This window comes from Galleria mellonella, unplaced genomic scaffold, assembly GCF_026898425.1.
Source record: "Galleria mellonella isolate WM207_F2 unplaced genomic scaffold, CSIRO_AGI_GalMel_v1 utg176, whole genome shotgun sequence".
Taxonomy (NCBI): domain Eukaryota; kingdom Metazoa; phylum Arthropoda; class Insecta; order Lepidoptera; family Pyralidae; genus Galleria; species Galleria mellonella.
The window spans coordinates 526,060-538,275 of record NW_026442019.1 but is presented as its reverse complement, the minus strand read 5'-3'; the positions used below and the strand labels follow the sequence as shown (position 1 = coordinate 538,275).

Here is a 12,216-nt window from a genome sequence, read left to right as displayed (position 1 = left end):
GCGTCCTTCTTTAAACATCACCAAAGTCTAACTTCAGTTGTCAATCAACCTGCCAAGCCTGGACAGTTAACGACTGATACGATGATGATGATGTATTATGAGATGAAAAAAAGAGAAAGAAAATCATTATCATAAGTAGTCCTAAATTTGTATCAAAATTTCTGGACAAGGTAGGGCTATATTTTATGTAAGTTAGGTGTCCTGCTAGTTTTATACCGGTTTCGAGAAAGAAGTACAATATTAATGCTGTTTTTATATAAACAAAGTAATATTTTTCAGATGTATGCACGTATGCCAAATTATAGATATTTAGTTTTAAAATCTTTACCATCAATTATTTCTAAGTTTGATAAAAATGTCTGATAAAGATAGAACTAGGATATTTAATATAAGTTAGTAGCAACGTTAGTTTTTAGCCGACTTCGGGACAGAAGTATATTTCTGATGGGCTATCTTTTCAAGACTGACACAAGGGAGGTAATGTTTTTCAGAGTTTGTACCTTTGTTGTGTTTAGTTTCAAAATATCTATCATAAGTTAAATTTTTAAGCGAAATATACCAATATATTTCAATAAATACCTATAAATATATAAAGAATATACAAGAAAAATAAAGAATAAATTATTTTTCTTTACGAAATTACCTAAAAAATCATTGCGTCCATTGTTAATGAGTCTAAGAATAGCAAACAAATTGAAGGCGCATTTATTGGAAAGTTATAACTGTCGCCTATATACATGAACAGCACTATGGACAGCCATTTACATTACAATACATAACACCTTAGGGCCCCCTCATCCGTTACTCCTAATAATATATTATGCCGGTTATTTGATTAGAATTATTTTGTTTAATTCCGCTACCATTAGTATGGATGTGTTGGCAGTCGCACACATACTAATGATAGCGGAATTAAACAAAATAATTCTAATTAAATAACCAGTAATAAGGACTTCCGCAATATAATACCTAGTTTAATCAAATATATATTATACTTTTATATCCTTTAATTTTAATAATAATAGATGAGTAAAAATATACAGTACGAAGAATCGAAACAAGTACTGACGAGTTCGGAATTATGTATTACCTTTTTTGGGGCACGTTTATTTTGATACTTCACATCGTCAGAATGTTAGAAGGGTTATTTTATACCACTTGGGCGATGGGACCGATTATACGGCCCTGTAAAATTGATGTGTATGAATGTGTGTTTACGGGTTGCTGTTTCATTATTTCTATTTATAATTACACTCTCTAACGCAATAATGGATACGTTACTTTGGTGTGGGTAAACGTGGGTTACATGTAACAACTTACATAATTAATTTAAATTCAGCTAAAATTAGAGACAAATTTGTAACAGAATCAACATGGAGAGTTCATCTTCATTATCTTATTAATTTAATAAAATTCTAATTAAACGACTCCTGTACACGGGAAATATTTGAAAATAAAATGGATTTATCATGGGGAGTGTTCTGAGGAATTGTTCGGATTGATACCTGCTGCTGATTTTCACAACCGTACAACCCGTCATAAACTAAAGTTTCATCCCAACCATCTGGACGAGTGGCGGTCCTTCACCGTGTGTTTTTCAAGGCACTTTCTTCCACGCACGACCACTCTTTAGAATCAACTTCCAGCAGCAGTATTTCTGAATCGATACGACATCATAATCTTCAAGAAAAGAGCATATTCCTTTTTAAAAGGCCGGCAGCACACCTGCAATGGCGTTGGTGTTGTGGGTATGTGGGCATCATGGGTGGCGGTAGTCACTTACCATCAGGTGACCCGCATGCTCGTTTGCCCTCTGTGTTGTAAAAAAAAAAGAATAGGAGGGCTCTAAATAAGACCAAGAGAAACCGAACAAATTTTACCTGTTTGTCTGTCTGTATGTTTGTTCCGACATCACGTAAAGACTACTGCACCAAATTGGATGTAGTTTTCATAGTTATATTTCTAAGACTCCTGAGTAACATCCAATTTATTGCATGTTAAATATAGCATTTAGGAGTGATGTAGTTAAATAATATTCCTATACAATAAATTCACGTGTACAAAGTAGCAAGGGATAAGCGAATTTTCTATGGAAACTTACTTAGTTTGTCAAGGAATTACTAGGTAGTAGTAGTAGCCAATCCACCTGCCAAGAGTGACAATTACTGGCAAATCCCCCATGGGGGGCTTATGTTCAGCAGTGGACAGTTTAAAGCTGATATGATTAATTTTTAACGATAATCCAAAGGTTGCCTGGAAGAGATCGCTTTTAGCGACAAGGCCACCCATTGTTGTCTCACTGTGATCATTTCTTGTAATTGTTTATATTTATAATAAGTTTACTATTGTAATCTTATGGAGGAAACAATAAAGAGTATCTATCTATCTATAATAATAATATTTTTTAATAAAAACAGTAATTTTTTTTTATACAACTTAGAACAACAACTTACAACGGCCCACCTGATGGAAAGTAGTAACCGTCGCCTATAGACATGGAGCAGTACCATGGACATAACAGAGTATAATAAAACTGTTTAATTTAAATATTTGCTAGTTGAGTGCCCGCGTCTCTATAACATTAACATTATAATATTACTCGTTGTTATCCGCAGCTCCGCTCGCGTTCAATTATTAGGGTTCCGTACCGATATGGTGCAAAGGAACCTTCATGCAGCGACTTAAACCGTCCGTCAACTTAGCATCTATTAATGCTATTGTTTTGAAACTTGGTACACTTTTACATATAATTAGCTCTCATAAACTGCATTGGAAATAATTTGAAAAAAAAAATTATTTTATTTTATTTGCTAGGTGGTACCACAAGGGTAGTCAAAATTTCAAAATTGTACTGCTAATTTAAATGGTATCTATATAATATGTTGCCATTCCTGAGGACTCAGATGTTATTCCTGATGGAAAGTGGTAACCGTCGCCTATAGACATGAGCAGTATCATGGACATAACAGAGTAAACTGTTTCCCCCATGACTCCAAAAATAAACCCATTTTTTAACCACAATTATGTCTCAAAATAAGAAATTAGGAAATGTATTATCCATTACTCAAGACGCAGGTGTTATTATTTATATACCTCTGTACCCAGTAAATTCACGCCATATCCCATGGAATGAAAGCCCTTCATATAAACCGAAACACAGCCATGCAAACACAACTGCTTCACGGTTAAAACACGAATGGGACAGAGGTACCCAAGCAATCGACTTTTGTACAAAGTGTCCCTCTGGTAAAGCCAAACAATATCTGGATATAAATTAAGTGCCGTAATGATCAACTGTGGCATTAATTTGGCAAGAGGCAAATCTAATTTAATTAAAAATTTGCCAATAACGATAAACATTTCTTAAATATAAGAATAAAACTGTTAAATTAGACAAAATATCTCCTTCTCTTTTGAGTTCTTTTAATAAAACCTCGAAAAAAAGGTCAAAGTGAGTATAACTTTGAACCAGTTCCGCTCGTTTGACTTGCTACACATAACTTTGTAACGACGTAACAATACATACATCGGAATCTTTGATGTTTATTTTTATATTATTAAAAATATATATGTGGTAGGTATATAATAAAATATTGCATACATTCACGTCGTTTCAAAGTTATATCGTGCAGAAAAATAATTGATAGTTTAAGAACGCTAATATACCTTCTTTTTTTTAAACCACGAAACTGGTAAACAAGCACACAGTCTGTCACTGTAACCTAAGGAGGAGAGTAATATTGGATGTGTCACGTACGCGTTGCTGTCCCTGAAGAAACCTTAATATGCCCTTTTTGAAGAACCCCATACTGTAGTCTTCAGGGAAAACCTCGGCATGGAGCTCATTCCACAGCCTGAGCGTTCGAATATCATTGCTTATTAGGCATAATTTTTTAAATGATACTCAGAAATTTAATCAAGCTACAGTCCACCTGATAAAAACTGTCAACTGTAGACACAAACGTCACCATAGTAAAAAAATACTATCCTAAAATGCTTTAATTCACATTTCATATCAGCTTTCAACTGTCCACTGCTGTACATAAGCCTTCTTCTTGGTGACTGCGGTTTGGCAACCTTAGTTGGACAATGGAGATGTTTTAAGAGGGACGCTGCTGCCCATCCCTCGCTCTCCCTTAGTCGCCTCTTACGACATCCAGGGGAAAAAATGAAATGGCCTATTCTATACTGGGACCATACAACAGGGGAATTATTTATTAATGATAGATACGCTTTGAACTAATTACAAAACATAAAAATAAAAGAATTGTGCCCACTAATTCTCATTTCCATTTTAAAGACGGTTTACGACCACTAAAATCAGTTACTGCCTCTCGCAGGACTCGAACCTGTGCCGAATTAAATGAATTCCCGTTTACGCCCCGGAAGGAGAACTCGTACTGAATCTTGAACGTCTTTTTGAATATCATTAAAATATCGTCGCTTGTTACCTATCTGAGGTAACAAGCAACGACAGAGAAATTTATATGCGACCGTTGTAACGTTCTATGGTTTTTGGATAAATGTGGCCTCATCATGAATCATAAAAGATAACGATTTAAAATTAGCTTGTAAACAAGTCTATTTGGATAACAATGGTTTCAAGTTTGATTTTGAATTTAATGTGTTTTAATATAGTCCGTGGGTGGGGGGGGGGGGAGGGGGAAGGGATTGTTAGTAATGGAGACTGAGAATCCCATTACTAGTAATATACCCAACCAGGTCGACCTCCTCGCCGTTCCCCCTGGAAACTATCATGGTTAATGCCTGTTGAATTCATCATGATGGGCTAACTGGCCTGTTTTCATTCTCACCTATCACCCTTCACTGGTGCTCCGCCAGCGTATCCCGTTAGCGCAGGCGGGGTTACTATAGCATTTTCACTCAAAAAAAATATATATAGTCCGTGCGTTTAGTTAAATTAAACATTTTTGACAAAATTTTTACTTTAGTCTAAGCAGTATTGAAAATAACTGCTTAGACTAAAGTAATTAATGAATTTATACTTTTAAAATGTACTGAGATAAATACTTGACACAATTTGCAAGGCTTTAGAGAAGGCGAAATGTATAGCACTGTTCACATATATCATATAAGACCATTTGTACAGACAATAAATCAAGCAAATAAATTATTATTATTAGCATTTAAAAGTAAACATTTGAAACAGACAAAAAAGTATACATTTCTTTATATATATATATATATATATATATATATATATATATATATATATATATATATATATATTTATTCATTTTATTCCATTGTTTCTATAAGGAATTAAATATTATTTAAATTAATAATAGGTGAATAAATTATTTATTAATGTGAAACATTTTCAAACACAAAAACAATTGTTACTGTATTACAAATTGGTATACTCAGTTATGTCCATGGTATTGCTCATGTCTATAGGCGACGGTTACCACTTTCCATCAGGTGGGCTGTCAGCTTGTTTGCCATTCTAAGTTGCATAAGAAAAAAAAATATTTTACATATTTACATTAAATAAATAAACAACAATTTAAAATATCAGATAAGAATAAATTGAAGTCAGTCTGGTTATTTAGGTAAATAATATTTATGCCAATCTGATTAATTATTTGCAAGTCATATGTGTCTTGAACCGTGTCATGGCGCAATTCTCTATTTCAACTAAATAAAAACAATTTGCTATAATTTTTTTTAAGTTAGGTATGAAATAATTTATCTGCCTTTTTTATCTATAGATAGATAGATAGATACTCTTTATTGTTTCCTCTAAAAGATTACAATAGTAAACTTATTATAAATATAAACAATTACAAGAAATAATCACAATGAGAAAACAACGGGCGACCTTATCGCTAAGAGCGATCTCCTCCAGGCAACCTTTGGATGGAGAGGAGTAATTATAAACAGATAGACTGTTTATATTTATTAATAAGTAACTAAAATTCGTACGTAAATGTAACACGCTGCAGTGATAACGTTAAATACGTATTTATCAATAATAAATACTAACAATCATTAAAAATTCTAACAAAACACCTCAATTAGACGAGTGTTCGTTTGTTGAAGCAATTATACAAGTTGTATATATTTTTATTCATAATAATTACTTAATACATAATACATAATTATTACATAAGGTTTACCCTACAACACTTTTTTCAAGTATATCGTGTGTATTTTCTTATTATTATTATTCATTATTTAAATATTGGTGTGTATCTATTCATATAGATATGTTCATCATGTCATACAGATATGTATCATTTATATATGTTCTAGCTCTTATATTCCTTACTTCCTACATATAACTGTGACTATGGTTTGAAATGAAAAGGGAATTCACATTACATCAGCTGTTTAGTGTCCACTGTCGAATAGGCATTCACCCATAAGGGTTTTGCCGGTAGTTGCCAACTTTGGTAAGCTGATTGGCAACCGTAGATAGCTTTTGGTGGTATTTTAAGATAGACGCTGCTGTCCATTAGCTGCTGTCTTTAGTCGCCTCTTACGGCACCCATGGGAAAGAAAGGGATGGTTCGTTAGAGACTATATTAGAGACTAGAAGATGAGATATTGGAATAAACTTAAGTCTGAAGTTCTTGTTAAATTTGTCACGATGGACCAACAGCCCTGCATTCGTCCTTATCAATCATCACTTACTGGTACCGCGTCAGTGTATACCGATATTGCAGGTAGAGTTTAGCATTCCATTATCACCCATTAAAAGTCTTTCAACCTTTGGGTTAACCTCCGCGCATTTTCTCTTGGAAACCACGGTGGTTAATTCTTGAATTCATCACCGTGGGCCCTGTGAACTGCTTTCACCTTCACTTATCATCACTCATTTGTACCTCATTAGCGTATACCCATAACGCAGGCGAAACTACAATTCTATTTTTACCCATAAAATCCCCTCAGTCTAAGAGAAGATACAATATACACTATCAGATCGACCTCCACGTGGCCCCCCTATAAATTATAATGGTTAACTCCTTGTTAATTAATCACAATAGTTCAAATAGCTTACAATCATCCTATTTAATTAGTTTTTACTAACAGTGTGTACTAATAGCGCAGATGGGTTACCATTTTATTTAAGTTTTTAAAACAAAAAAACAGTTTTGAAAAACCGCAGCGCATATGGGGTACCATATAAATCACAGTTTTATGCTTTTATTGTTTTATGCAACTTAGAATGGAAAACAAGCTGACGGCCCACCTGATGGAAAGTGGTAACCGTCGCCTATAGACATGAGCAGTACCATGGACATAACAGATTATACTGTTTCGCTCATGATACCTCCCATGCGTTGCCATTCCTAAGGACTCAGGTGTTATTCCTCTGTACCCTGTAAATTCACGCCATATCCCACTCTTCAAACCGAAACACAGCCATGCAAACATAACTGCTTCACGGTTAAAACACGAATGGGACAGAGGTACCCAAGCAATTGACTTTTGTACAAAGTCTCCCTCTGGTAAAGTATTATGTAATAGCTATGATCCTATTTATGATAATAATAATAAACTCTTTATTGCGTACAATAGAGATGTATACAAGGAGTATTTATACAGAATGTGCATATACAAAAGGCGGCCTTATCGCTAAAAGCAATCTCATACAGACAACCTATTTATGTTTATTAGTGACGGTTACTATTTTTAACAGCCATTTTATTTTGCATAAAAATAAAATAAATTTGTTAAGTAATCTTTAACAGGTATGTATGCGATGTAATATAAAGATATGGAGGGATTGTTAGTAAAGGGGAGAAGACAGGTCGACATTCACACAGGTTTCCTCTAGAAACCCTGGTTGTTATTTTTTTTTTTGTGAAATTTCCACAGTTGCCGAAATGATTTGGCTTCATCCTCACCTATTATTACTCACTGATATACCGTCTGTGTATATCGATAACATAGGTGGGGTTACCTTCCATTTTTACCTTCAAAAAAAAATTAAGATATGAATTATATACTCCATGTATGTAAGAATATTTGGAATGAGTATACTTTTATTTTTATTTAATAAGTGGCTATATCCCGCGGATTCGCTCACTTGAATTAGTGTATAAAGTATCATACATGTTTAACTAAGATATTAACCTATCCGTCTACCAAATTCCATTTAAATCAGTTTAATAATTTTTGTGTTAAAAAAACAAACAAACATCTTTATTGTAACTTTCTCACGAACTGCTGCATTTATAATACGGGTAGTAAAGGAAATTTCTAAGAGTTTTTATTATTTATTTAATACTTTATTGCACTAGTATTACAGGACTTTTTGATGAATTTTCAATAAGTATAGTGTGGTACAAAACGCGGTCTTATTGCTGAGCGATCTCTTCCAGACAACCTTTGAACGAATTATACGATTTATTAGTTAAAATTTAATTAATTAGTTACCACTCAAATGTAATAATTACGTAACAAAGTCAAAAGTTAAACGTCGTATTTTTAACAAAAATTTCATAATAGTACATTTAATTTATTTCATACATTATAAAAACAATTATCGCCCAGTGACAGTAAAATAATAGAACTCACCAAATTACTCCTTATAACACATTTTACAGTGCACTCAAAAAAAAAAAATATTATATCTCAAAAACTCAAAGTTGTCAACTTGAGAAAAATCACTTCGCACTTTGAAATAATTTATCACAGCACTTTCGATCTATACATCTGTCACTTCACTGCATTTTTCACGCGCGGAAAATCAACGATAGGGTAAGATACGACCTACCCCCTTGCCGGTGAAACCTTCTCTAACCCCCACCCCCTATTGCGTATACAAGTATATCGTGCGCTCACCGCGCATGCGCCACATCGAGACATATAAATTCCGTATTTATCACTGTATAATTTTTGTGTCACCAACTTTAATTCCGCTAATTTGATTGTATAAAAAATTTTGGACGAACCATGAATATATTAGTACAGCAAACAACCCATGGTCGTACGGAGATTACAATTTGGGGAGAATTTTATTAGAATAATAAAATTTATTATTATTTAATTAATACACGAATTTGTTCGAAACGCCCGGTAGAGTTTGGTTTTCATAGGACGCTGGGGGCTAACTTTTTTTTGTATGTGAATGATTTATTGTCGAAATTGAGCTGCTTTTTCTTAATATATATATATAATAATAGGTATAATTATATAAATATATTTTTTTACTCTAGTAAGTTATGTGATAACACTATTTTGAGCAAATACAGGGACAATGGGGAGAAAGGGATTGTTATACTAGCAACTAAGTCGACCTCCTCGCGGTTTCTCCTGGAAACTATCATGGTTAATTCCTGATGAATTCATCATGATGGGCTAACTAGCCTGTTTTCATTCTCATCTATCACCCTTTCACTGGTGCTTCGCTAGTGTATCCCGTTAGCGCAGGCGGGGTTACCATTCCATTTTCACCCATAAAAAAAAATACAGGGACAATATGGTACATGATTACAATCAATTGATAATTGAAGAATGTGTCCTACAAATCTGATTTCAATTGTGACAAAAACAGTTATTTCGATCTAAAAAATAAACTACTCAACTGATTTTGATAAAATTTGGCACCAATGTGTAAGCAAAAAATATATATTTTCCAAATCGGTTTACAACTAACGAAATTGTGATAAACAACCATAAAAAACAGGGGGGAAGGGATTGTTAGCAATGGAGTTTGACAGCCCCATTGCTAGCAATATGCCTTATTAGGTCTACCTCCACGTGGTTCCCCCTGGAAACCATCGTGAACAATTCTTGTTGAATTCGTCACGATGGGCCAACTGACCTGCTTCATCCTCACCTATCATTCTTCACTGGTGCTCCGCTAGCGTATCCCGATAGCGCAGGCGGGGTTACCATTCCATTATCACCCATTAAAAGAAAACCATAAAAAATATCACCTCTTTGAAGTCGGTTTAAAAGAATATGTCCTACTATCAATAGATGGCTACAATATGCTGGTGTTAAAGTGTTTTTTTTTTTGCTTTTTACCTTTGAACGATACGAGGTTAATGTACTTATCAGCGCTTGTTTTTATTAAATTATCCATGAGGGAAAGCGGTTAGGTTAATCAAGACACAGACTTTGTTCCTCATGATTACATTGACTTCATCCCCATCTATTATCTTTCATTTGTACCCCTCTATTGTTACTATTCTATTATAATATATATATATATATATATATATATATATATATATATACATAATCCACCACGGTTGATTACAGTTCACACTTCAAAAATCACTATCATAATTCTTTATTGCAAAATCTATAATAATACATAATTTTCCAAGGCTTCGCTTATTTTCCGAGACTATTTTTTATACTACTATGGTGGCAGAGAATAATACAGCCCGTCTGATGGTAAACGGGGTTACCGTAGCCTATGGACGCCTGTAACACCTGAATGTTACGCACGCATTGCCGATCCTTAACACGTTGACTGCCATCTACGAGATAACTCATAGATGGCGTTCTTTTCCAGGACGCCATTTTCGAATTCAAGAAATAAAATTATATTTTATGCTTGTTTTTTTTTATGCTTTTTGGTAAAAACAATGCACTAGAATTAGACTTTTTAAATAATATATTGTGATTAAATCAAATTGTTATTTTAAGCCAGATTTCTGAAAATTTCCATGGAAGTCATCGTGTTTTGAAATTTTAATACGCCCTTTTTGAAGCCCATGTTGTTAATGTTGTATAAAAGAACCGATATCATCACGAGCTACCCGAGCTGCGATCCGCAGTACAAGGCGAGACGGTATGACCCAAAGCCCCGTACGCCCCCTGAAGAAGACTTCCGGATGAAGTCGAAGCATCTGTCGGAAACGTTTTCGTGTTCGTGAATTCCATATCTTCAACTCACGTCTGAATGCCTTCAAAAACATTTTACAATCAGCCGTCAAGTCTATTTGACATGTCCATGTTTTTTTTATATTTTTGTTATTTGCATGTACTTCATTGTTATTTACCACATTCATTTGCTTTCTTTATGCAATTTATAATTTAACATTGTTTGCCGACTGCTTTAACCGTGCTGTGTGTACACCTGTCTGGGTCTCAATCTAGTTCATACTATAGTCTTTCTATAAATGTTTATAACGTTATTGATTGTGACCTGTTGTGTATGCCTTTTAAATAAATTAATATTTACTTTTATATGCCTATGTATATAGACATCGTATTAAAAAATGTGCATAAGTTTTAAAAATAGTATTGTATAAAAATCGATTATTAATTAATCGATAGTTTTTACCCAGAATAATCGGAATATCGATCAGTTGATATGAAAGTGTGTAATTTAATCGATTTATTATCTAATGATTAATTTTAGTCGAGGCGTTATCGATTAAAGTTATAATCGATATTAGAAAAGGACTAAAAGTAATAAAATAGTATACAAATAATAATAATGCTTCTGTTATGTTGTTCGAATGTTGGCAGTCTCACACATACTTATGGTAGCGGAATTAAACAAAATAATTCAAATCAAATAACAAGTTTAGCAAAATATGAATGGGTAATATTAATTGTTAATTAAAAAAATCTATAATTAAATGATGAAAATGAAAATGGCCCCAATCGTTCGTATAAGCTATAGAGCTATCGAATAATAATCGATTCGAACCGATTATTAAGCACTATAAAGCGCTTGAGTCCGCTTCATTTGTAGTTCCCCCGGCATGTTTGCAGAGGCTCCAACGTAGCTGCAGTCAAGCGTAAAAAGGTAGCCTCATTATGAAGCGCTGAGAAGCATAAATATTGCTTTGAAGGTTATTATTATTATTATTGGATACAGATATACAAGAAAAGTAGAACTCAACTATACCACAGATAATATAATTTTATTCATATATATATATATATATATATATATATATATATATATATATATATATATATATATATATATATATATATATATATATATATATATATTTATTTTTTTATTAAGGAATTTCGCGACTGGCTCTTGGTCACAGCAGAATATCAGTGTTTTACTCTTTTGAGGGTACAGCAATAAACTGTGTTGTGACTATTTTGTGTTACTGTGGCACACGTATGAAAGACAAAAAGTGTTACTTGCTTTATATATTTTGCTTTTTCTTTTTGTTAATGCATACTTTTATTTCGTTTCATTTATTTATTTGTTTTGTGATGATACATAGGTAACAGTACATAACAATGAACGGTGAAACA

At 33.3% G+C, this 12,216-nt stretch overlaps 1 protein-coding gene across 1 annotated transcript in view; it reads right to left on the bottom strand.

The window, feature by feature from the left end:
- LOC113509471 (uncharacterized) overlaps nucleotides 1-8,757 on the bottom strand; it is a 149,195-nt gene extending 140,438 nt beyond the window's left edge. The window contains exon 1 of the mRNA XM_052893529.1: nucleotides 8,548-8,757. The gene's annotated coding sequence lies outside the window, so the exon portion shown is untranslated. The remainder of the gene's footprint in view (nucleotides 1-8,547) is intronic.
- Between the last annotated feature and the right edge of the window lie 3,459 nt (nucleotides 8,758-12,216).